Source organism: Rattus norvegicus, chromosome 20, assembly GCF_021556685.1.
Source record: "Rattus norvegicus strain SHRSP/BbbUtx chromosome 20, alternate assembly SHRSP_T2T, whole genome shotgun sequence".
Taxonomy (NCBI): Eukaryota; Metazoa; Chordata; class Mammalia; order Rodentia; family Muridae; genus Rattus; species Rattus norvegicus.
Genome location: NC_141553.1, coordinates 33,344,035 through 33,366,214, shown reverse-complemented (window position 1 = coordinate 33,366,214; position 22,180 = coordinate 33,344,035). Strand labels below are relative to the sequence as shown.

At 39.1% G+C, this 22,180-nt stretch overlaps 1 protein-coding gene and 1 pseudogene across 1 annotated transcript in view; both read right to left on the bottom strand.

Annotated features, from left to right (window-relative positions):
• The window catches only part of Slc35f1 (solute carrier family 35, member F1), a 395,235-nt gene that overhangs the window by 165,578 nt on the left and 207,477 nt on the right, over positions 1-22,180 (bottom strand).
• Positions 10,199-11,415, bottom strand: Prdx1-ps7 (peroxiredoxin 1, pseudogene 7; annotated as a pseudogene).

Sequence of the window (22,180 nt, the reverse complement as noted above, 5' to 3'; positions counted from 1 at the left end):
CCAACTCTTCAGAAGGTTCTGATGTTTCTTAGCAAAAGACTGAAAATATATAATACAATGCATTTCTAGAAAAGCACATACTTAACACCTCTCCCCACAAAGCCATTGGCTTTTAGCATGCAATAAAATGATTTGTCAGTGAGCTGGTATTATTATGTATTTTTAAGGATTTAGGTATAAATGGGGGGAATAATTATATAATAAAAGAAAGGAGAAAGAGTGAGCTTTCCTTTCTTGAGTGTTTGAATGTAAAATTTAAAGTTACTTATCAGAACAAGTAAATATTCCTCTACCTACAGTCATTAAAGTAGGAAACGGGAACCGAGATGGTGGGCAACATTGGCATCCTCCTGCATGAACTAAGAAACAACATTGTTGTTGGTGTTTTTTGTTACAATTGGTCATGTCATTTATGAAAGTTGAACAAAATAAAAAAGATGGGAATATTAGACTCATGATTATTGTACATAATGTTAAAATATTAGAAGCGACCAAAATGTTGCTGTAACTTGCTGTTTCATTAATTCACGGTTGACCTGATCAAATGTAGACAGCAATTTTCTATCATTGCCAAAAACATCGTGAAGATATAAAAGTGACTAACTTACAATACCAAATGGAAAACATTTAGAAATTATTTCTGGGTCCTAACTACAGGTGAATATATTTTATGCACATTAGCAGATCTTTGCCTCCTTTTTGCTTTCATTTGGATCAATAAATGTATTTTACTATTAAATCTATTCTCGCTTATTGAGTTAAAACATGAAATAATTTGAAAAGGACAGGAAAATGGAATATATTTTCAAAAAATACTGTGTGTGTTTGGGGGAAAGGGTGACCTTGGACCAGGACATTATAATATATATATATATATATGCTGACATATCCCATTCTTATTACTTCCATGGGAAATGTTTTATGATTATTAATTGGAAGGCTGTAAAATATTCTGAATTAACTGCATGAAAAATTCTTAGTTATGAGAAACAGAAATCTTTGTAAAACTTTGATATAGCTTTCCTTCCTCTTATTTCCTTTAACTTTGTGACTTTTTTGAAGATAATTTATAAGATGCAATCCCTTTCTGTGATCCAGCTCAAATCTTTTCAGAGCGTTAGCACAGGATAAATAGGTAAGAAAAATCGGTGCCTCGTACTTACCAAGGAGCTGTAGTTTGGCAGTTCTTTGAATACAAAAGTGAAGGCAAAGGTGGGATACAGGCAGAGGGGAGACACTGCCATAAAGGGTGTGTATTCCCAGACTTCTGAACACTTGATGTGATACAGCAGGGTATATGCTATGGATTTGCTGTAATTCACTTCAAAGGCAAAACTATGTTTCTGAATGACAAACTCCTCAAAAGGGCACAGGATTCTGCAGGCAAGAAGACTTTTCACCAGGTGGTAGAAACTATTTTCATTTTGCTGATGAAAACCACTAAAAAACACGTGTTCGAAAAGGCCTGGGTAAATTTAAATGAAAACAATATTCCAAACATATTGAAATCATAACATGTGGCAAATATTTACATAGGATGCTATAATTACTCTCATTTAAATTTCAAGATACCCCTCTGTGCAAAATGCTACCATTAATTTCCAGGTTATAGGTGAGAAAACAGCCAGAGTGACCTTGGTTTCCAGCTTGAAAGATAAGTACCAAATTTCTCCTAATATAAAGCTGTTAAGGTAAGATATCTAATGCTCTAAAGGATTTTAAAATGAATTTTGTGTGCATACACACACACACACACACATATATATAGTGTGTTATATATAGTATTATATATATATATAATAGTATGTATATATATATATATATATACCTCTTAGTATGTAGAGATACACTGTTTAAAGGGCATGGGAGTTTTGGAAGATGGGTGGAAACCAAGCAAAGAGGAAATTTTCTGAAGCTCATCCAATGCTTGATGAGGACATTTCTAAGACGAAGGATCCTTACGTTATCACTTGCACATCTATTAGAAGCTGTCTTATAATTGACCATGAACAATCATGTTTAGCCGTATCGTATGTCAATTATTTGTTAAGTAGGTAAGGAGAATTCCTTTGATTTGACCGATTCATTATTCATTATATTCATAATTTCAAACATTAAAGTAAGGACTTCCTGTCTTTGATTAGCTTCTGTCTCTTATAATCTGGGCTTGGTGTCTTTGCGGCAAGCCCTGTTGACTCATTCGCAGAGCCTCATTACAAATCCGTGCCATTCCTCACTACAGTGTTGTCAGTGCTCCGGTCCATGCTGCCAGCTTCCAGATCTACATATGTCGTCCACTGTCCCTTTTAATTCATGTATGTGGCAGCTGAAGGAATCTTTAGTAAAGGTAAAGCACCTTACATAGAATAACGTGTCTTGGAACTGTCGGAATGCTTAAGTTTCTTCTCCCTTCTCACCGACTGCAGCCATTTTGGTTTCTGGAATCTTTCTTTGTTGCCCCCTCCATTGTTCTGGTGCTTAGCCAGAAATGCATCCCCTCCCTCCCGCATCCCCCCTCCGCAAAATACATGTAGCTCCCCCTTAGAGATGCCTCATCTTGTCTTCAACCTAACTAGAGACCGGCCATCTTTCCCCTGGAGTACTGTTTCCAGTGACTTCTCTAACGTTCTTATGTCAACCTAACACTATGTGGTTTCTTCACTGCTTACTTAACTCACTCTCACTCATCCCAAGGAGACACTCAGGGCTCTGATGTCAGAGGTCAGGCATCTATAATTCACCCTGCCTCCAATCTTGCTCTCACATGGGAAAAACTAAAAACTAGACTTCAATAGACCAATAACAACCTCTAGAAACCCTACATAGAGAGCCAAGTGTGTTGAAATATTGCTTGCTTGCTTATTTATTTATTTAATTTATTTATTTATTGCCATTAAAATCCCACATTAAAATACTGAAACTCTAAGATAAAATTCCAAATGTACTCAAATGCAGAATTTATGCAGCATATTATTTTTCAAAATGACCTGAATGAGTTCACATACTACGAACAGTGGAAGAGAGTATTATTAAATCCTCCTTTAACTGATGATAAGGAAGTCCCATCTAAAAGCTCCCCCCAGTCCAGGGAAGCGTGCAGTGGTGCCACCATTTTGAAGGCTGAAATGCTAACTGTTTTGCATCTCAGGAAAGGTTTCTATTGTATATAGTCTGAATAATATTATTCTATGATAAAGAATTGAACCTAAAGCCTCATACATGCTAAGTGGGAGCTTTATCACTGAGCTCTGGGCATGACCCCTATTTAATTAATATGGGTTGATGTAAAAATTTGCATGTTGTCCTTCTATGCAAGCCATGCTAACTTTCCCTGAAACATTTCGTTTTTAGTATATGTGCTGCTGAAGCAAACATAGAATTCATTTTGTAAAAACCATCTTACCTAACGTCACTTTTTGTTGGATTTGAATGCGAATTTTTATTATTTTATATATTGATAAATTGTAGTTATGCATAATCATGGACTATAAAATGATTTTTGTTTAATATATCTATTATCCCCATGTCTAATATTTTTGTGATGAGAACACTTATATTTATTCTCAGTGATACTGAGATGCACACTACTCCAGTTCTGTTTACCAAGACATATATTTGATCTCAAAAATTAAAACATTCTTCTTCCTTCTACCCAGCAAGTCCTATGTTACTTTTAACTCTGCTAAGGTTTCCATGGGAAAACACCAGCATGAATATTTGGTGCCCTAGGAACTAAGCCAAATGATCTAGGAGGGGAAAGAATAGCAATTATCCATGGGCAGTAACCCAAGAGCCACTCCAGGACCCTGGAACTTGCCAGCCTTCCCTCATCACCGAGCTGGCCAACTGACAATGGGCATTAAGGATATTAACAAGGTCATGTGTTAAATATGCTTTTTCTTCCAAATCTCATCAACTCCCAGGTGTCACCTGGCTTGGCTTGCTTCACCTCGGGTACCCTGGGAAAGCCAGAAAACCGGCAGAGACAGACCCAGCATGGCAGATTATCTGCCTACTGTGTATCTGGGAAATTTCTTATGTTTTGTGGATGCTAACAAAGAAGACATTCTTGGGCAAGGCATGAAGCGGATTCCCCCAAGAAAACAAGGATTCTCAGGACACTCTCACAGATAGGCAGGGACAATCACAGTCTAGTGTTTGCTCTTTCTAGAGCTGTCATCTTGCAGAGAAATTCCACTGAATAACGATGCCTCACTATAAAAAGCATACCACGTTGGCAGCCTATCACCAAAGACCCATAAATGAAGACAATTTTTTTTTGCTATTTTGTGTATATAGTTGGTAACTTTTTAAAGTAATTGTGTAACTAGGGTGGAGGGAAGGTAAGACAACCTTGCATCATGACAATAGATTTTACCCAGTAGCATTAAGTCAACTGCGAAAGGAAGTCTTGAGGGACAAATGTTGAAACACCATTTTCTTCTCATTTTCTATAGCTTAATGGGTTCTTGATTTTTCTTTTAGCACATAGGCATATGCCTTCGAGCAGTTACTTATGCATCTATTTACCTGAAAAATTAATATGTGGAGACAATAATATTCAGGGATGTGGAATTATTAGAAATCAAATCTTTCTTTGCCTGCGATTTCAATCTGATTGAGCCCTGTTTCATTTTAACTTATTGTTCACTCATCTTGGCACCATTTTTTTTCTGCATATTGTGGAAAGTAATGAGTTGTAGAAAAGAAAAGGCCAGAAGCCAAAGAGCTGCATTTATCATTGTAACTGCCGGTCACTTTTAATGTTTAGGTTATTTTTTAGTTATACCTTAACATTTTTCTGAGCTGTTATGGATATAAAATTTGAAAATATGTGCTTGAGCCCTACTCAAGTTTGGTAAACAAGGCTTTGAGGCTTTTGTGGGATTTCAGGTGTTGATAACAGGTGACTTAAGGCATCCCTTGAAGCTAGTCACATGACCTGGGCCAGGCTCAATGACAACTCAGTGGCAAAGATGTCAGTCAAATGGAAGAAGTCAGAGAAATGGAGATATTTTTACTGTAATGGTTTATATTTTGTTGTTCTGTCTCTAAAGAGAGCTGGTGGTGTAAGAGCCCAGGACCATAGAAAAGGCTCTTAGCCTCCCAACCCAGACCGCACAGTTCACAGCAAGAGAATTGCAGCAGCATTTCCAGTATTTTATACTGTAAACTAATTTATTTAACATTAACACCTCTAGCCTCTGAGATCATAGGTTAATTATACACTAATGTAAAAGGGCAAGATCCTAAGAGATTGGGTAACCTCAAATTCATATTGTCAAACCTCTTCACTTTAGAGCTGAAGAAAATAAAAGTCAAAATGACTCGATGAAAAATTCAAGGTCACAACTTTCTGGTGGCATTGCTAGTCCTGGGTTTCCAGTACTGTATCTGGCAGTTCAGACACCATCTCTTGGCCTAGTCCTGAATTCTGGGGATTTGAAAAATAAGACCACAACTTCCTCAGGAGATAAATTCTATCGGAAAGTCATTTCTTTGGGGTGATTTCTGAACGTGCTTGAGTTTCAATTACAGAAGTCAGTTTGCTGTGCATGGGACCAAATGACGATGGCACGAATGGCCAATAGTGCTTACTCTGAGCCCACTGAGCAGGTTTCTGAACATCCTTTCACTCAGTCTATCTAAGTAGAAATGCCACAAGATTTCCATTTGACGTAGTTTCCAGAAGCTCTCGTGATGGGCACAAAAGCAGATAAGCAAGTTGTTTCAGAGAGTGGTCACTGTATTGATTAGAAAGGAGAAATGCCTGTGTACTCTATGCCTCCATTCAGAAGTGTTTCCCACAGCAAGCACAAGTCTCAATCACACTTATTAGGGAAAAGCAAGGATTATAGAGAAGCACCAAGTCTATTTCGGCATTTTCCAAGACCTTAGCCTATAGACTAGGAATCTGGGAGAGAAGTAACCACTTCATAATATATTGGGACAATTGCTTTGTTAACCGTTTATTAAATATCTGTTTTGCATAGTCAATTCACATGACAACTATAAAATATGCTACTATTATTAAATTTCTAAGATGGGTCTTTTAACATCTGCCAAATACATTACCATCATAGGTCAGTTCTACTCAACTTAGGTGTTGGAGTTAAAGAGAACTATAACTTTAGGTTGAACGTACCTGTTCATATAAGCAAAAGTAAGATCACTTTTCTTTAAATCTGGGTAATTGCTGTCACCCTCCACTTTAATTGAACCTGGAGACATAGCCAAAGGAAGTCTTTGCATAGGATTTTACTTTTAGTTTTACGGATAGATATTTATTATATAACATAAATGGAACACAACACAAGCTTTTTTTAAAAGTCTCTTGAGAATAAATCATCATGACTGTTCAAACTACCAATTACTGGCCATCCTTTCACTAGAAGTGAAAGCTGATTTTCTTCCCAGCTATTAATTTGCTGCTGCCAGCCAGCTGTTAATTTCTTCTCTTTTTTGGGGGGGATGTCTGCCTCTGTCTCACTTCTTGCTTTTAGCCCTCAGCCTTGGGTACTTACTAGTTGATCAATGTTCAAATTTTTTTCAGAGCTCTTCCCTGTGTCCCATTTGACATTTCATCATGGAGCCTCTATGAGGTATTGATTATTCTTAAAGCCAGCTCCTAATTATTTGGATGCCAATTAGCCAGAGTCTGGAATGAAATAGAGCCCCCCCCTTTTCCCTGCTGCCTGCCTTTTAGCCACAGTACAGCTTGTCAACTCCTTCATGAGTAGAAAAGGGACAGAAGTAGGGATAAATGCCTAGAAACTTGAAGTCTGTTTGTTAGTTGGAAGCTCTGGTTAGCAAAGGTAGGTTTTAAAAATGGTCAATAAATCTAAGGATCCTTATGTTGGAATGGGAGCTCCCAGCATTACACTGGTTGTTTTCTTCTTTGGCAAGAAAGCCTGTTCAATGAGAGGTTTGCTCAGTGTTCTTTTTTATTCTGATAAGGACAGGACAGTCAGTGTGCCTCGAAATGAAAGTACCGTGTTGTCACAAGTTCAGCACACTGTTAACCACAGCAGTGCTAGCTAACGATGGAGTTAGTGTTTCTGTTGCATTTCTAGTTTTTCCCCTTGAATTAAGAAAATGGAGCTGTGGGAGATCTCAAGGAACAAAGCTACTTTCATAGAAGACATACAAATTGCCATGCTAAATTTTCACTTAAGATGGACTATCATCATTTTCAATGGGACAAAAATAAAATATAACTGAACACTAGGAATAAGGTTTTCATTCAGTTTTATTGGTTGTTCACATTTTTCTAAAGGTAATAGTCCATTTCTGAGAAAATATAACTTTGAAGAGAGACGTCTCTTCCTCATGAAATTTGATGACAATATTTGATTCTGAAAGCCAAGGTCTGCTGCTCAAACACTGCATGTGTTAAGCACCAACCCTAAAGTTCTGTCATTTTTGACATTAAACCATTTGATGTTAGAAGTTTTCAGAATGTGAAGATCTGAGGAGTGTGTCTTTCCCTCCTATCTGCCATATTATATAGTTGATATGCCTTAAAGTCCCTGCTTCAATAGAGAAAAAGACAAAAGAGAAAGGACTTTGGCCAGGAATAAAAAATAAAAGTAGACATAAAGAAGTATTTTGTACCTTTGAAGGGGATACTAACCAGCATAATGTACCACTAAGGAAAGATGGTATTGTCTTTGAAAACAAATTTTCTATGAATAACTTAAATATGATTATGTGTGAGAGATTGTTCAGTTGAGTTGCTCCTTAAAGAGATCTTTGTATGGTGCAGAAGAAAAAACTCTGTTCAAATCTCTGCTCTGTAACTGGTGTGATGACCTTAAATGATTCACACAATCTTTATGAGATCTCATTTTCTCAAGTGTAATGTGAGGAAGGTGATGGTGCCCAGTGGCTTCATAAAAGTTAGATGTGAAACCAAGAAAGAAGTCCTTCACCCACGATCTGGATCACTATGTGGGTTTTTTCTCTAGAAGGTAAACTGTTTAATAAGGTTCTGTTCGGCTTTCTAGAAGCAGAGGAGCATTGCAGATAGTTTAACTTGTTCCTTGAAAGTAAGCTTCCCCCGAGCTGATGAGATTGTCATAAATGAGTGGAGATATACAAGAAATAAGTGATAAGCTAGGCTTGCCCAGCCCTTGGCTTTTTTTAATAGCTTATTACCATAAATTTCTTTTTCTTTTCTTTCCTTTTTGAGAATTTTGTTTTTGTTTTATATTCTATTAGACAAAGTTCACATAAAATTCATTATCTTAGCCAATTAGTTTTAAAACATAGTATCCATTTATAATATTCCAAAACTATTATCACCCTACTATGGACACCTACTGCGTCCTGGAAATGAGATACTGGTGTCTATGCTGGCTATTGCTCCCATGCCTCCGATCTTTTATAGGGTGGCTTTCTGGGATTACACAGGTCCAAAATGATGAAGCAAGGGGAGATAGAACTATTGGCATTCATTTAAACGAGGCGATGAGCTACTTCATTTTGGGAGATTTTGGATGCTAGACAGAGCTGTTGAAGTCACTCTACTGCCCTATTAGGCACAGCTCTCAGCATTTCTTCTTGAGTTGAAAATTATCATTAGAAAATGATAATGAAAGCCAAGTGTGGTATAGCACATGCTTTAATCCCAACACTCTGGAAATAGATGCAGGAGGAAATCTGTGAGTTGGCCATCCTGGTCTACAAGTTGAGTCTAAGACAGCCAGGGCTCTGTTGCACAGAGAAATTGTGTCCTGAAAAAATAAGCAAACAGGAAGAAATAAATGATAATGAAGCTTGTAATTTTCTTCGTCCCTGCACATGTGCTTGGGGTTATATATAACCTGCCATTGCTATGGGCTTCCTCACCCGCCAAGTCTGTGATATTGTTCTTTTAAGAACATAGGTGTGGCGCATTCAATGGATTAGCATAGGGACTGTCTGGAGGAGGTCCATGCAGCTAACAGGAACTGAAGTTTGGCTTTGTGGGGCAGGAAAGAATCTCCTTCCTGTGGCTCCTTTCCCTGCTGTTCTTCTTTGACTGGGTTTTGTCTCATCCTCTCTTGTTGCCTTTCTCACTGGCCTCAGGCTGTGAAGATTATACTGTTGCAAACTTCTTTTCATCTCTACAAGGTCTTGTTATTTTTGTCTAGGATTCTACTTTTAACAAAGGAATTTGAGATCACATAAAATGCAAAAAAATGTGTATTTCTGATAGGACTGTAAATAGATTGTAAACTAAAGAGAGAATTAAGGGACAAAGGAAGAAAAAGCCAATTGCTGTGCCAGAAATAGAATCATTTAGTTACTGCAGTTGACATTTGGGATTAACTCTAGAGTCCTAGTAGCCAAGACAAAGGGCTCTTTTCCCTAACAAGTCACCTAAGAATCTTACTGAATTAATCCTACTTGTATTATCATCATGTGGAATTTTCCTGTGGCTTGCCGATCCTCTCCTGAGACTTCAACTTACCAATCACTTTCAGTCATCAAATTTTTTATTCAAATATTCACTATTAAAGTTTAATGAGTATGTGAGTGGGGCCCTTGCTCCTATCTTAAATTTATGTTGTGAAAAGGTGAAAAATTTACATAAGCAGAAAGCACAAACCAACTAACACACATTTACAAGGATTGGATTGTGTCAATAAAGGGTTGGTAAGTTTGGGATAACTTGATCAAATCTTTCCCTTCTCAGTTTACCTAGACAGATATTAAGGGATGTGCCTAGCCTTGAGATCTTTTATCACCAGACTATTTTATCCCATAACAATGGGTACCTCTGACACAGTACATGTCCTCATGTACTCTTAGAATAGAAAATGGGATTCTATGATGAAAAGGCCATTGAAGAGTGTAGTGTCATACCAAATGCATTATTTCTGTGAAGAAACACTATGGCCATAGCAACTCCTTTTAATCTCAGAGTTCACATTTAATAGATACAAAAATAAAAGAAGAGGAAGAGGAAGGGAAGAGGAGGAAGAAGAAGGAGGAGGAGGAGGAGGAGGAGAGGAGGAGGAGGAGAGGAGGAGGAGGAGGAGGAGGAGGAGGAGGAGGAGGAGGAGGAGGAGAAGAAGAAGAAGAAGAAGAAGAAGAAGAAGAAGAAGAAGAAGAAGAAGAAGAAGAAGAAGAAGAAGAAGAAGAAGAATCAATAGGCTGGTTTCTGTGACTGATTCAAGACATAAGACGATCTGCCCAAAACACAGGTCAGGCCATTACCAATAGTGGAAGAAAGGCCAACCACCCCGAGCCCTGTAGGAAAGGTTTATCTGGAATCACACTACACCATGGGTTTAAGCATCAGTAGAGCATGATTTTCTTCTGTCTGCTCAATGCTGCCTGGCAGAAAACTGGTCCAGTGCTCACTTCTGTTTAGAGAAATATTCTTTGTTCATATTGATGTCAGGTTTGATGGTATCATTGCCAGGTTTCCAGCTAGCTGGGCACACTTCACCATGTTTCTCAGTGAACTGGAAGGCCTGGACTAGTCTACAAATCTCATCCACTGAACGGCCAACAGGAAGATCATTTATCATTATATGGTAAAGGATACCTTTATCATCAATAATAAAGAGGACCCTGAGAGAGATACCTTCATCAGACTCCATAATCCTGAGCAATGGCACACTTGGGATCTGATACCAAGGGAATGTTCTTGGGTCCCAATCCTCCTTGTTTCTTGGGTGTGTTAATCTGAGACAGATGATGGAAGTAAGAATCCACGGAAGCACCAATCACTTGGCTGTTGCGTTTCTTAAATTCTTCTGCTCTATTACTAAAGACAATGATCTCCATGGGACACACAAAAGAAAAGTCAAGAGGGTAAAACAAGAACACAACATACTCCTGAGAGACACAGCCAGAATACAGCAAATACATAGGCGAATGCCAGCAGCAAACCACTGAACTGAGATCGGGACCCCCGTTTGAAGGAATCAGAGAAAGGACTGAAAGAGCTTGAAGGGGCTTGAGACCCCATATGTACAACAATGCCAAGCAAAGAGAGCTTCCAGGGACTAAGCCACTACCCAAAGACTATACATGGACTGACCCTGGGCTCCAACCTCATAGATAGCAATGAATAGCCTAGTAAGAGCACCAGTGGAAGGGGAAGCCCTTGGTCCTGCCAAGACTGAACCCTCAGTGAACGTGATTGTTGGGGGGACGGCGGAAATGGGGGGAGGATGGGGAAGGGAACACTTATAGAGAAGGGGAGGGGGAGGGGTCAGGAGGATGTTGGCCCGGAAACTGGGAAAGGGAATAACAATCGAAATGTAAATAAGAAATACTCAAGTTAATAAAAAAATGCTTAAAAAAAAGAACACAACATACTTTCCTTTGTGTTCACTTAGGTTGATATCTTTGAATTGTCCATCTGGCATCACAGAAGTTAGGAGCAAGATGCCCAGTTTTTGCATTTCCTGAAGGCATCTTGCTATCAGCAGGGTCAAGCTGCAGGTCTCCCAAACAAAAACAGCCATGAGAACATAGGAAGGCATTGCCCCCATAGCAACTTTTACAAAGGAAAACTCCTATAAAGCGACTTGCTTACAGTTCAGAGCTTTGGTTCATCATGAGCACGGCAGGAAGCCTGCAGCACACAGGCAGCCATGATACTTGAGGAGCTAAGAGTCCTGCAACCAGTTCCTCAAGCAGTTGGAAGGAAAAAGATACTGGGCCTGGCTTGAGCATTTGAAACCCCAAAGGCCACCCACAGTGATGCACTTCCTCCAACAAAGCCACGCCTACTCCAACAAGGCAATTCCTGTCAAGTAGCACCACTCCCTAATGACCAAGCCTTCAAATACAGGAGCCTATGGGGGCCATTTCTAAACAAGCTACCAGAGACAGATATGTCTTATTAGAAGGTATTCCAAAGCAGAAAGATATTCAGAAATGCCCCATCTATTTCAGAGTACATTAGCCTGGTCGAAGCTAGTTCTGATTGTCGCTATCCTACCTTGTAGAAAATGAAGAGATTAAACAAACAAACAAAACAAAACAAAACAAAAACAAAAAGCAAAACAACAAAAATTAAGATTTTTTTAGGCTTTTTTTTTTCTTTAGGCTCTTGGGATTTCCACGTAGCACACTGAACTGTGCTGATTGCCTACTCTAAGCCAGGCATTATGGGAGAGCACTTATGTGCTTACTATTGGCGGCCAAATATATGCAAAAGAAATGAAGAGGTGCACCTGAAACTGGAGCCTCATATGTTCCAACTGGAGTCTGGGGTAGAAATTATTTTTAGTGCTGTGGCTATAAACTGTGCTCCTCCCCCAGGCCCCACCCCAACCAGGTTCTTCTATTTCAAGATGGCCTCTTTTCAATACATGATCTCATTATTTTTACAAGAATTTCATCATGTTTGATTTCCCAATTCATTTTATCTCAAGTCACTCTATCTACTGTATACTCTATTAAGCTCCACAAGTACCAAGTGAAAGCTCTTCATGTCGTTTAAATTGGAAACCTATAAAGTTAAAGCCACTGTATTCCGAAACGTCCCTTGAAAATAAATATGTACTTATCTTTCCACTTTGTAAAAATGAACATAATATTATATGTCCTATACGTTTTAGGAAAATGGACAAGATTATTACAATCATACTGTATAGCTCCCATGGGTACAACATAATATACACAATGATGTTTAATAAATATTGTGTAGTAATAACTTCTTAGTAGAAAAATACTGTGTATTAGACAGTATTATTATAGGTTATCCAATCAATGTGGAAATCTTTTTGCTCTTTGTAATACAAAATACCATTATTGCTGTATTAGTTTACATTGTATCGTATATACATAAACATCCTATTTTCAATGGGAAGAGCTGATATGCTTCTTTTTTCAGGTGTAAGAGGTGATAACGATCAAGCAACATTTACCTAATGTCAGGCAAGTTTGTGCTCTGAAATCTAGACTCACATAGCTCTTAACATCTACTCAAGCTTAAGTCACCTTACACTATGTTAGAGCAATTTACGTTAGCAACACAACAGTTTATGTATTTTCTTTAGTTCATCGTGGTCCTATTCTAGACTCCAGGGAAGAGAAAAAGCAATGAAGCACAACCACACCTAGATTTCAAAAACAAAAATCAAAAGGCAAAGACATTATGGTGGCTCCGATATACCTCTTGTCATAGGCATCAATCGTCCAGTGTGCATAGGTATGACATAGGCCACAGTGGAGCCTATTAGAGGCTCATTAGCTCCTTCCTGTTCCCTTTGTGAAGTGAGTTCTGCTTTGTCTATCCACTAGATTTGTTACTTCTCTATACAGGAAAGTATTGGAGAATTTCAGGGACTTCCACATCTATTTTCAAAATAAGTCAATTTAAGCCAGGCCTGGTTGTGCTTGCCTTTAATCCCATCACTTGGGAGGCAGATCTCTGTGGGTTCAAGGTCAGTTTGGTCTACGTAATGAGTTCCAGGAGAGTCAGGACTACACAGAGCCAGCCCTGTTCAAAACAAAATTGTTTTTAAGAAAGAGAATAAGGCAATTTCAAAGGACGAAAGACTTGCCAGTGGTGTAGCCCTTTAATACCAGCACTAGGTAGGCAGAAGAAGGCTGATCTCTGAGTTTAAAGGCAGCCTGGTCTACAGAGCTAGTTCCAGGATAGCTAAGACTATTTTTAAAAAGCCCTATCTGGAGTGCTGGGGGCAGAGGTGCTGGGGCAGGGGAATCTGCAAGATACGCAGGTGAAGATATGTGTGCATCCCTAACCATCAGAAAAATACAACTAAAAATGCCACTTGAGCCAACTAGGGGTTAGAATGACTGGATCAGTCACAGAGGGTCAGGGAGGACTCAGAGTGACTGGAAACCTCACGTATCACAGATGGGAATGTAAACCAGCATTCTCCAGGCAAAGCTGCAATTTCTGACTCTTAGTATTTCACTCCTGAGTCCACCCAAAATTATTTGCACAAGTGTTCATAGTGGCATTTTGCATAACGGACCCAATTTGAACCATCAGCTGGCGAATAAACAAGCTGAATTACTTGTTACTCAGCAAGAAAGGCGGCTGCACTGGCAACATGAATGAATTACAGACAAGATGCTAAAGGAAAGAAGTGTAACACAAGAGAACTCAATGTGGAGTCACACTTAAGCGAAAGTCTAGGGAGGAAAACCCGTGTGTGCCTTCGTCTGTCACTCTGAGGAAGAGATCTATTGCAAAGAAACACATGGAAATATTCTGTGTAATGGTCACTTGATTGCATATACTTTTCCAGAGTCACCAAACTGTACTTTATAAAAATGAATTTATTGTATAACACCCAAGTATCTTTACCCTGAACTAGCTTTCTCACTCACTCCACTTTATACAGAGTTATACGGTTGAAATAAAATTATTGACCTTTGTTACCTAGGAAATAACTCTGATAATGGGAGAAGTCCCTTCTGTGGCTGTGTTCATGAAACACACCAGTTCTTTTCTTTCTGTTTATGTCTTGGGGATGCACTCGCTGTGTTCTTAGTATTTTCCCTCCATCTTACGTCACACACAATAGGCACATTGTCACGAGAGGAGTAAGTAACTCCTCAGAGATGGACATTCCCTCACTTAAGCATTCTTCATAAGGTTCTTCTGTAAATGTGTGCCTTCCTAAAGAGGACAGTCCTTAGAATCAACCGTGCAAACAGTTGCAGGAGCGATAAGGCAAAAGTCACTCCCCTTTTGCAGGTTTGAAAGTGGCATGAGCTTTGGAGCTCAGGAGAATGCTCAGCTGCTCAAGTTACAGGGTTTACATACGTACAAAGATGAGCCCTGAAATTAGAATGGGTGTCCTTGTGAATCAGCTGCTTTTCGTTCAAACGATGATGCGCAGGTTATACAGGCAAGGTCTTAGTGCAGGACCAGCGAGGGGTGAGATTGTCTGACTGCCCAAAGTCTCACTCAGTTCTGATATACGAGGACTCAACTACATTATTAGCGATCTTCTCACTTGCGGTTTCGGCAACCATCAATGACACTGCACAGGGAATGGAGCAGTGGCCACTGTGTGTTTGGTTTCTTAAGTCTGAGAGGTTGGCCACCAAGAACCAAGAAGCCGGGCTAAGGGAGAGGTTGGATGGCCTGAGCAAAGGAGACTGACGGTGAGGAAATAGTGTTGTAGCGTGGGGGAGAGTATGGATAATGGCAAGGCTCAGTATACTTTCTAAAGGCAAAAAGGAGGTTTTGAATGGTCTCACTATAAACACACGACGAATACTTGAGGAGACAGATGTGATTAGTCTGCTTTAAACATTGTACAATGGACATGAATGTGTTTTTGGAACATCACATAGAACTCAATACGTAAGAACAATTGTTACATTCTAATAGCATTTGAGAAAATAAGTTTACAGGCTGGAGCGATGGCTCAGCACGTAAGAGCACTTGTTGCTCTTGCACAGGATAAAGATTCTGTTCTCAATATGGTGGCTCATCTCCATCTGTGACCTCAGCTACAGGGGATCTGATGCCCTCTTTTGAATTCATGAACACACATGACACATATATGCATTTAGGCAAAACCACTCAAATGTATATTAATTATTAAATCGATTAATCATAATTAATAAAAATAAAATTTAATTAAATTATTAATATAAAATTATGTAAAAATTAATAAATCATAGAACTTGGTGAATGGTAGTACACTCCCATAATGCAAACATTCAAAAGTTAAGTAAAGGAGGATCAGAAGTCCAAGATTAGCTTGAACGATATGACCCTCTGTTTCAAAAATGATTAATTAGAAAATAATTTTCAGAATTACAAAAGGAAAGATACTGCAGCTGTGAGCATGGACGCATCTCTGTGCCCTTACAAACCTCCTCCCACTACTTTTCAGGAGGTGAGTTTTGAAGATTACGTGACAAATGCATATTGGAAAGGGAAGTAACAGTGATGGAAAAGAAGGATGTAACAGGGTGTGTGTGTGTGTGTGTGTGTGTGTGTGTGTGTGTGTCTGTGTCTGTGTGTGTGTGTGTGTGTGTCTGTGTGTGTGTGTGTGTGTGTGTTTGAGAGAGAGAGAGAGAGAGAGAGAGAGAGAGAGAGAATTATGCCATATGGTAGTTTTCTAAGAGTAAAGAGTAAAGAGAAGTTTTCTAAGGCAGAGATGATCAAATGAATGTTTATAGATACACAGTGCCGAATGGGTGGTAAGAGGCTGTTTGGGCAGACACAAGTATCAAGAATGGCATGTCTGTATAAATAAATAAACATATAAATAAACAAACAAATTTTAAAAAGAATGGCATGTCTGTAAAAACAAATAAATAAATAAATTTTAAAAAGAATGGCATGTCTGTAAAAATAAATAAATAAATAAATTTTAAAAAGAATGGCATGTCTTGGATAGACTGGTCATATATCCTGCACCTCCCCTGCTAGTCTAGAAATAAAGACATCGGGCAGCCTGAATCCACAGGTGAGGCATAGACTTTCCTCCACTTAGACAAAGTGGGATGAGAAATCCGTGGGCTGAAAGCTGCATTAAAGCAATATATTGAGAAAGTTGGGGGTGCAGACAGGACCTGATGATGCAGGGAAAGAAGCTCAGAGGCTGTAACAAAGAAGAAATACAGGAACAGACTGGACATTGATGCTAGCCTACAGGTTCAAGTGTTCAAGTGAACATACTGGACATTGATGCTAGCCTACAAGTTCAAGCGTTGCAAACATGGATTTGCACACTTAAGACAGGGTGTACTTAAGTGTGGCAATAGTTCAGGAACCATCTTGGAAACTGAGGCTCCAGCACAACAAAGACTTCTGATAGATGGCAAGGTTCACTGAGGCTGGGGTGGGGATCAAGTGTTCTAATGACAAACAGTCCCCTTCTGTGTCCTCTCACCCTGTCTTGTCTACGGTTAGCAGATCTTCTCCTCACAGTGCCCGGCATCTGGCAATGTTACCCAGCTCACAGTGGGTGCATTTTAAAATAAATGCAGTACAAGTGAATTAGGAGAGATGTAACACAAGGTCAAGAAGGGAGGCTGTTCAGTGGAACCCAGGCTATAATGGAATATCACGTTAGCTGTTGGTCCTTGGGCTGGAAAGACAGCTCAGTCGTTAAAGTCTAGACTCACGACCAAAAGCGTAAGAGTTGTTTCTCCTTTACACTGCATTAACCATCATCACATGGCCTTCCCATCCCTCGATGTTCTTGATGAACTTTCTAAAAATGCCCTATTTTGCCCAACACAACACTTTTGTTTTCTTTTAAAAAAAGAAGGTACCAGTTAGATTGGTGACATTTATAACTGCAGCCTTGGGTAGATAGGGGGCAGCAGGATTGCAAGTTGAAAGCTAGCCTGGACCATGCAGTGAGACTGCTTTGAAAGGGATAAAAGTCTTCAGAGAACAGCGAAGGCATGGTTTAGTGAGGCTTATCTTATTTATCGCTTGCATTTGGAATGAGTTAGGGACTAAAAACTTCTTTAATAATATAAATTGTCAACTCTTCCACTTTGGTGTGCTTTCTTTATTCTGGGTCTTAAATGTTAGTAAATGTGCCTTGAATTCAATTACAGCAGTGGTTATTGCATTCGGCTAATACATATTTAATGTCCTCGGTAAAAGGACTTTATTTTTATAAATGTTTCTTGGGCTTTTATTTACCACAGTGTTGTAAAATATTAAGCACATAGCCATTTGTCCTAACATACTGTGATCTTCAAAATGGGCCATGTATACCCAAGGGAATGTTCTGAAAGTTTGAAAGGATGGCCAATTGGAAGATAATCAACTCACAGACCAGAGGCCTCTCTATGTCGCTTCCTAACTGGATCTGCTGTTGAGCTGGTGGCTTCCAAACAGTTCTCTTATCTCTACCAACACTATCCTCCTAACAATAGACAGGAACCTTGGCCAATAGGCATGCTCAGTGCTGCACATGAAAAGACGGGCTGAAACACCTGATCAAGGTACAAGGACCACCACTTGCATAGTCAGCCTTTTTCAAAAAGGAGGTGCAAGTGCCTGTGTTTGCCTCTGGTCAATCGTCTGCCTTCAGTTGACCCTTATTAAGATTAGGTTAATGCCACTTGTTTACATTCAGACTTACAAGAAACGTTTAAACTAACTTTATTTATTTATAATTTATTTATTTAATTTGTTCCAATTTTTGGTTTTTTCAAAACAGGGTTGTAGGTTGCTGTCCTGGAACTCGCTTGCCTGTGACCAGACTGTACTCAAACTTATAGAGATCCTCATGCCTCTGCCTTTCGCATGCTGGGATTAAAGTCATGGGCCACCATACCTGGCTTAAATTAATATGTAACATCAATGTGTTTAATAACTACAAAAGCCAAGTAATTACTGGGCATGATAAATTGCCTATGATTTTTTTTCTCAGTTGAGGACAGCACATCGTTTTGTCAACTCTTTTCTGTTCTTTCTTATACTTCGTAAACCACATTAAGCTACCAGGGTTGCACAGAAGCAGGAGAAACTTGAGAGGGAGAAATTTGAGAGATGAGGTTAAGAACCATTTACATTTGTTAGGTAAATGCCAAGGACAAAACATCCCGTTAGCCGTCTGCAATGTCTATAAGCCATGCCATACTATGTAAGCTGGCCATCAAGCTACTGATGTCAAATATTGCACTGAAAGTAAAATAGTACAGTTATGGAAGAGAATTTCTCTACTTTCCGCACAGACAGACACTGTCTCTTACACCTGCGTAGACAGACTTTTTAAATCTCATTGTTTCAAATCCTCCAATGTCATTTTGAAACTTTGCACCTTCTTTTCTCCACCGTGATTCTTTATTAATGAGGAACGTGTGCCTACATGTGAAAACCACTCTAAATTACTCTGTTCCTCGGATATTCTTCTTCATTAACTTTCCCTACATATTCTCATATATTGTTTCCTTGAAGCTGCTTTAATTTACTGAAGAAATTTCAAAGGCGCATAGGGATAGGGAACTACACGATGATTCAAAACAAAGAAAAGCAATAAGTGTTGTCATTTAATCTTATGAGAAGTTTCATTTTCCCACTCTGAGAAAATAACATGCCCATAAAAATGTCACTGAAATATAAGCTAAACTCATTCCTTCAGTTTTCCTTGCTTAAAAAAAAAATTAAATGGGTAGTCGTTGATTGGTAGTTTTCAGCATGAAGAAAGTGTGTCATGAATGGGCTCCAGCAACTGTCCAGCCTGCTCTGACAATAGCAGGACACTAAAGCAGAAGCAGGAGAGACAAGACTCCGGGAAGACAAGTGCTCCTGAGCAAAGAGTTCCTAATAACATCTTCCTTTGACTCATACATCCAAGCTCATTCTACCTGTGCATATTTAAAGTAACTTACAAAGGCCCCCTGGGATTGCTGATATTTCTGAGAAGCATTGTTTTTCAAAGAGTTTTCTGGCATTTTCTACCACAGGAAGCTAGAGAAAAAATAGGTAGACTGTCCAAAGGCCAAAAAGAGGAACAAATCAACGTTTAAAAAATCCTTCAGTGATTCATATTTACCCATAAGATGATTGGGCACTGGAGTCACTGTGATGGTTATATACCTAAGCCTTAGCTATGATAAAATCTCAATTACTTTGTACCTTAATGGAAAAAATAGTTATGGAACTAATAAATGTTCCCGGTTAAATATCAAGTTCCAACAAGTTATTAAGCCAGCTTGGGAAAGAAATAAAAAAAAATGAGTTCTTTGTTTTGGACAGCAGCATAGGTTTTGTGAATCAAATATTAGAATTACAATGTCCCAGACACAAACGGCCATCCACCAAACAATGGTGCTGATTGTACCCCTGCAATTTCCCATCACTCACCCATGGTTCGGAGGGCATTAGAAGCTCTGCACCTCAGGGTAGGATCAAATGTTGTCATTGTGTTAGAGCCCTGTGGAAACTGGAGGCAGACAGTGATCTCCTACTGATAAAGCTGTAGGCATGTCAGAACCCTTTGCAGTCTGAGGGAAGGCTTAGGATTCGTTGGACCCTGAGAAGGTCCAACTGTTCCCTTGATCTAAGGTCTAACTGTTCATACTACTTTCTTCATTGACTAGTCCTACAGAAGTAACTCCCATCACACACACACACACACACACACACACACAGGCACACATAGGCACATACACACACACACACACACACAGGCACACACAGGCACATACACACACACACACAGGCACACACACACACCTTACATAAGGTGTTTGTATAGGCATCTGAGTTTGCCTTATAATCTAGTACTAAAAAAGGCTGAGTATGAAGAAAGCAGTTTTATATGCAAGCAAACAAACAAAAAAAGCCAACTGGTCCAGTCTTTACCCTATTAAATCTAGCACCCAACTGAATCCAACAGCAAAAGGCCATACGTCATTTTTTTTCTAGCTTTATTGAACAATGAATAAAATATTCCCTGACATACGTACTATTACAAGGTCTGCCAGCATTTCATTTGAGGATTAATAGCTATAAAAAGTGGTTATTTTTCCATGTGCTCTGTGTTCTTTTCAGTTCTGTGTGCAGCCTGACAAGAGTGTAAGAGTTTATAAGAAGAGATTGGAGGATGTAAAATTGGAAAGAAAACAAAGCAGTAACAGATAGAACTTGTTAGAAAGAAATATTGTGTTCATGTTTTCCTTTTCCTTGGAAAAGAACAGACTTAAACAGCTTTCTGTATTTATATGAGAATCAGGATTCCATCCATCTAACTATTCATCACACACACAAAAGTTCTTGCTTGGGGTGCTAGAGTTGTAATCTTTAATATCTGTAATTTCAGGGCTGGAGATGCTGAAGCAAGAGGACTGTGAACTCATCTTGAGCTATCTGATAAGTTCTAGGTCAGCCAAGGGTATATGGCAAGATGGTGTCTCAAAACAAACAACATCAAGATAAAATAAATGGATAAATATATGAATAATGAAAGTAAATTTTGAGCATCTTCTGTATTTCAGACAATATACTAAAACCAGAGAACAGCAACAAAAAAAATGTGGGCTACATCCCCATCCCTTACTAATCTTTCCATCTACATGGGAAAAGCAGAAATAGATGGCAAACACTTTAGCATTAAATATCATTTTCAGTTGGTGATACAATAAAGAAAACAATGCAACGTATTGTTGGGAGGCAGAATTTCCTTTTCCTTTGGGAATATACAGTAGCTAGAAAAGGCCTTCATGAGAAGGTAGCATTCCAGTAGAGGCTGAATTGATATTACAGCTTGGATGTTGAGTGTTCTCCAAAAGTGTTAAAGGTAAGGTCTCAGTAGTCATGCCATTGAAAGACATTAGATGCTAAAAGGTGAGCCCTCGTGGGAGACCCTTAACTCACTCAATGTGTGCTTTCAAGGAAGTCTGTATGCCAATTCGTTGTTGGTCCTGTTCTTGGCTTCCTCTCTATACAGTGAGCAGTTTGCCCCATCATGCCCTCCTGCCATTTCCATCTGGCATCTATACACTAAGATCTAATACAATGGTTCTGGACTATCTTGGGCTAGAATCTCTAAAACTGTCAGTTCGAAGCAGCTTATTCCCTTATCAAGTGATTATGGCAGATTTTTTATAGTGACTAAAAGCTGACTTAAAACCAGAGCCAGTCATAAAACCATATGCTCTCACAGCATCCAAAGCTTGATAGCTAGAACACACAACTCAACATTTAATCAGCTCCCCATTGACCAGGAACAAGTGCAAACTAAGGATAAAAGTACAAAATAACAAAAATAAATCATGCTTTATTCAATGGACCTATCCTGGAAATGCACAGACAGAGAACTCAAAGGTAGTTATGAGTTTTGTTACAAAGTAGCCCCTGATTGCAATCCCATAGGAAGAACAATAATAACTAACCGGGAAATATACATGGAGGGATACATGGCTCCAGATATACACATAGCAGAGGATGGCCTTATCTGACATCAGTGGGAAGGGCGGCCCTTAGTCCTATGGAGGTTTGATGCCCCAGTGTTGGGAGATGCTAGAGTGGAAAGGCAGAAGTGGGTGAGTTGGTGGAGGAGAACCCTTATAGCCACAAAGGGGAAGGGAGAGTCGGGGGAAGGAATGGGGGATTGTGGAGTGGTAACCAGGAAGGGGGATATCATTTGAAATGTAAATGAATAAAATGATTACAAAAACAAGATTTAAGAATGGGGTATAGATCTAAACAGAATTATCAATAGAAGAAAGTCAATGTCTGAGAAACTCTTAAAGAAATGTTGAAAGA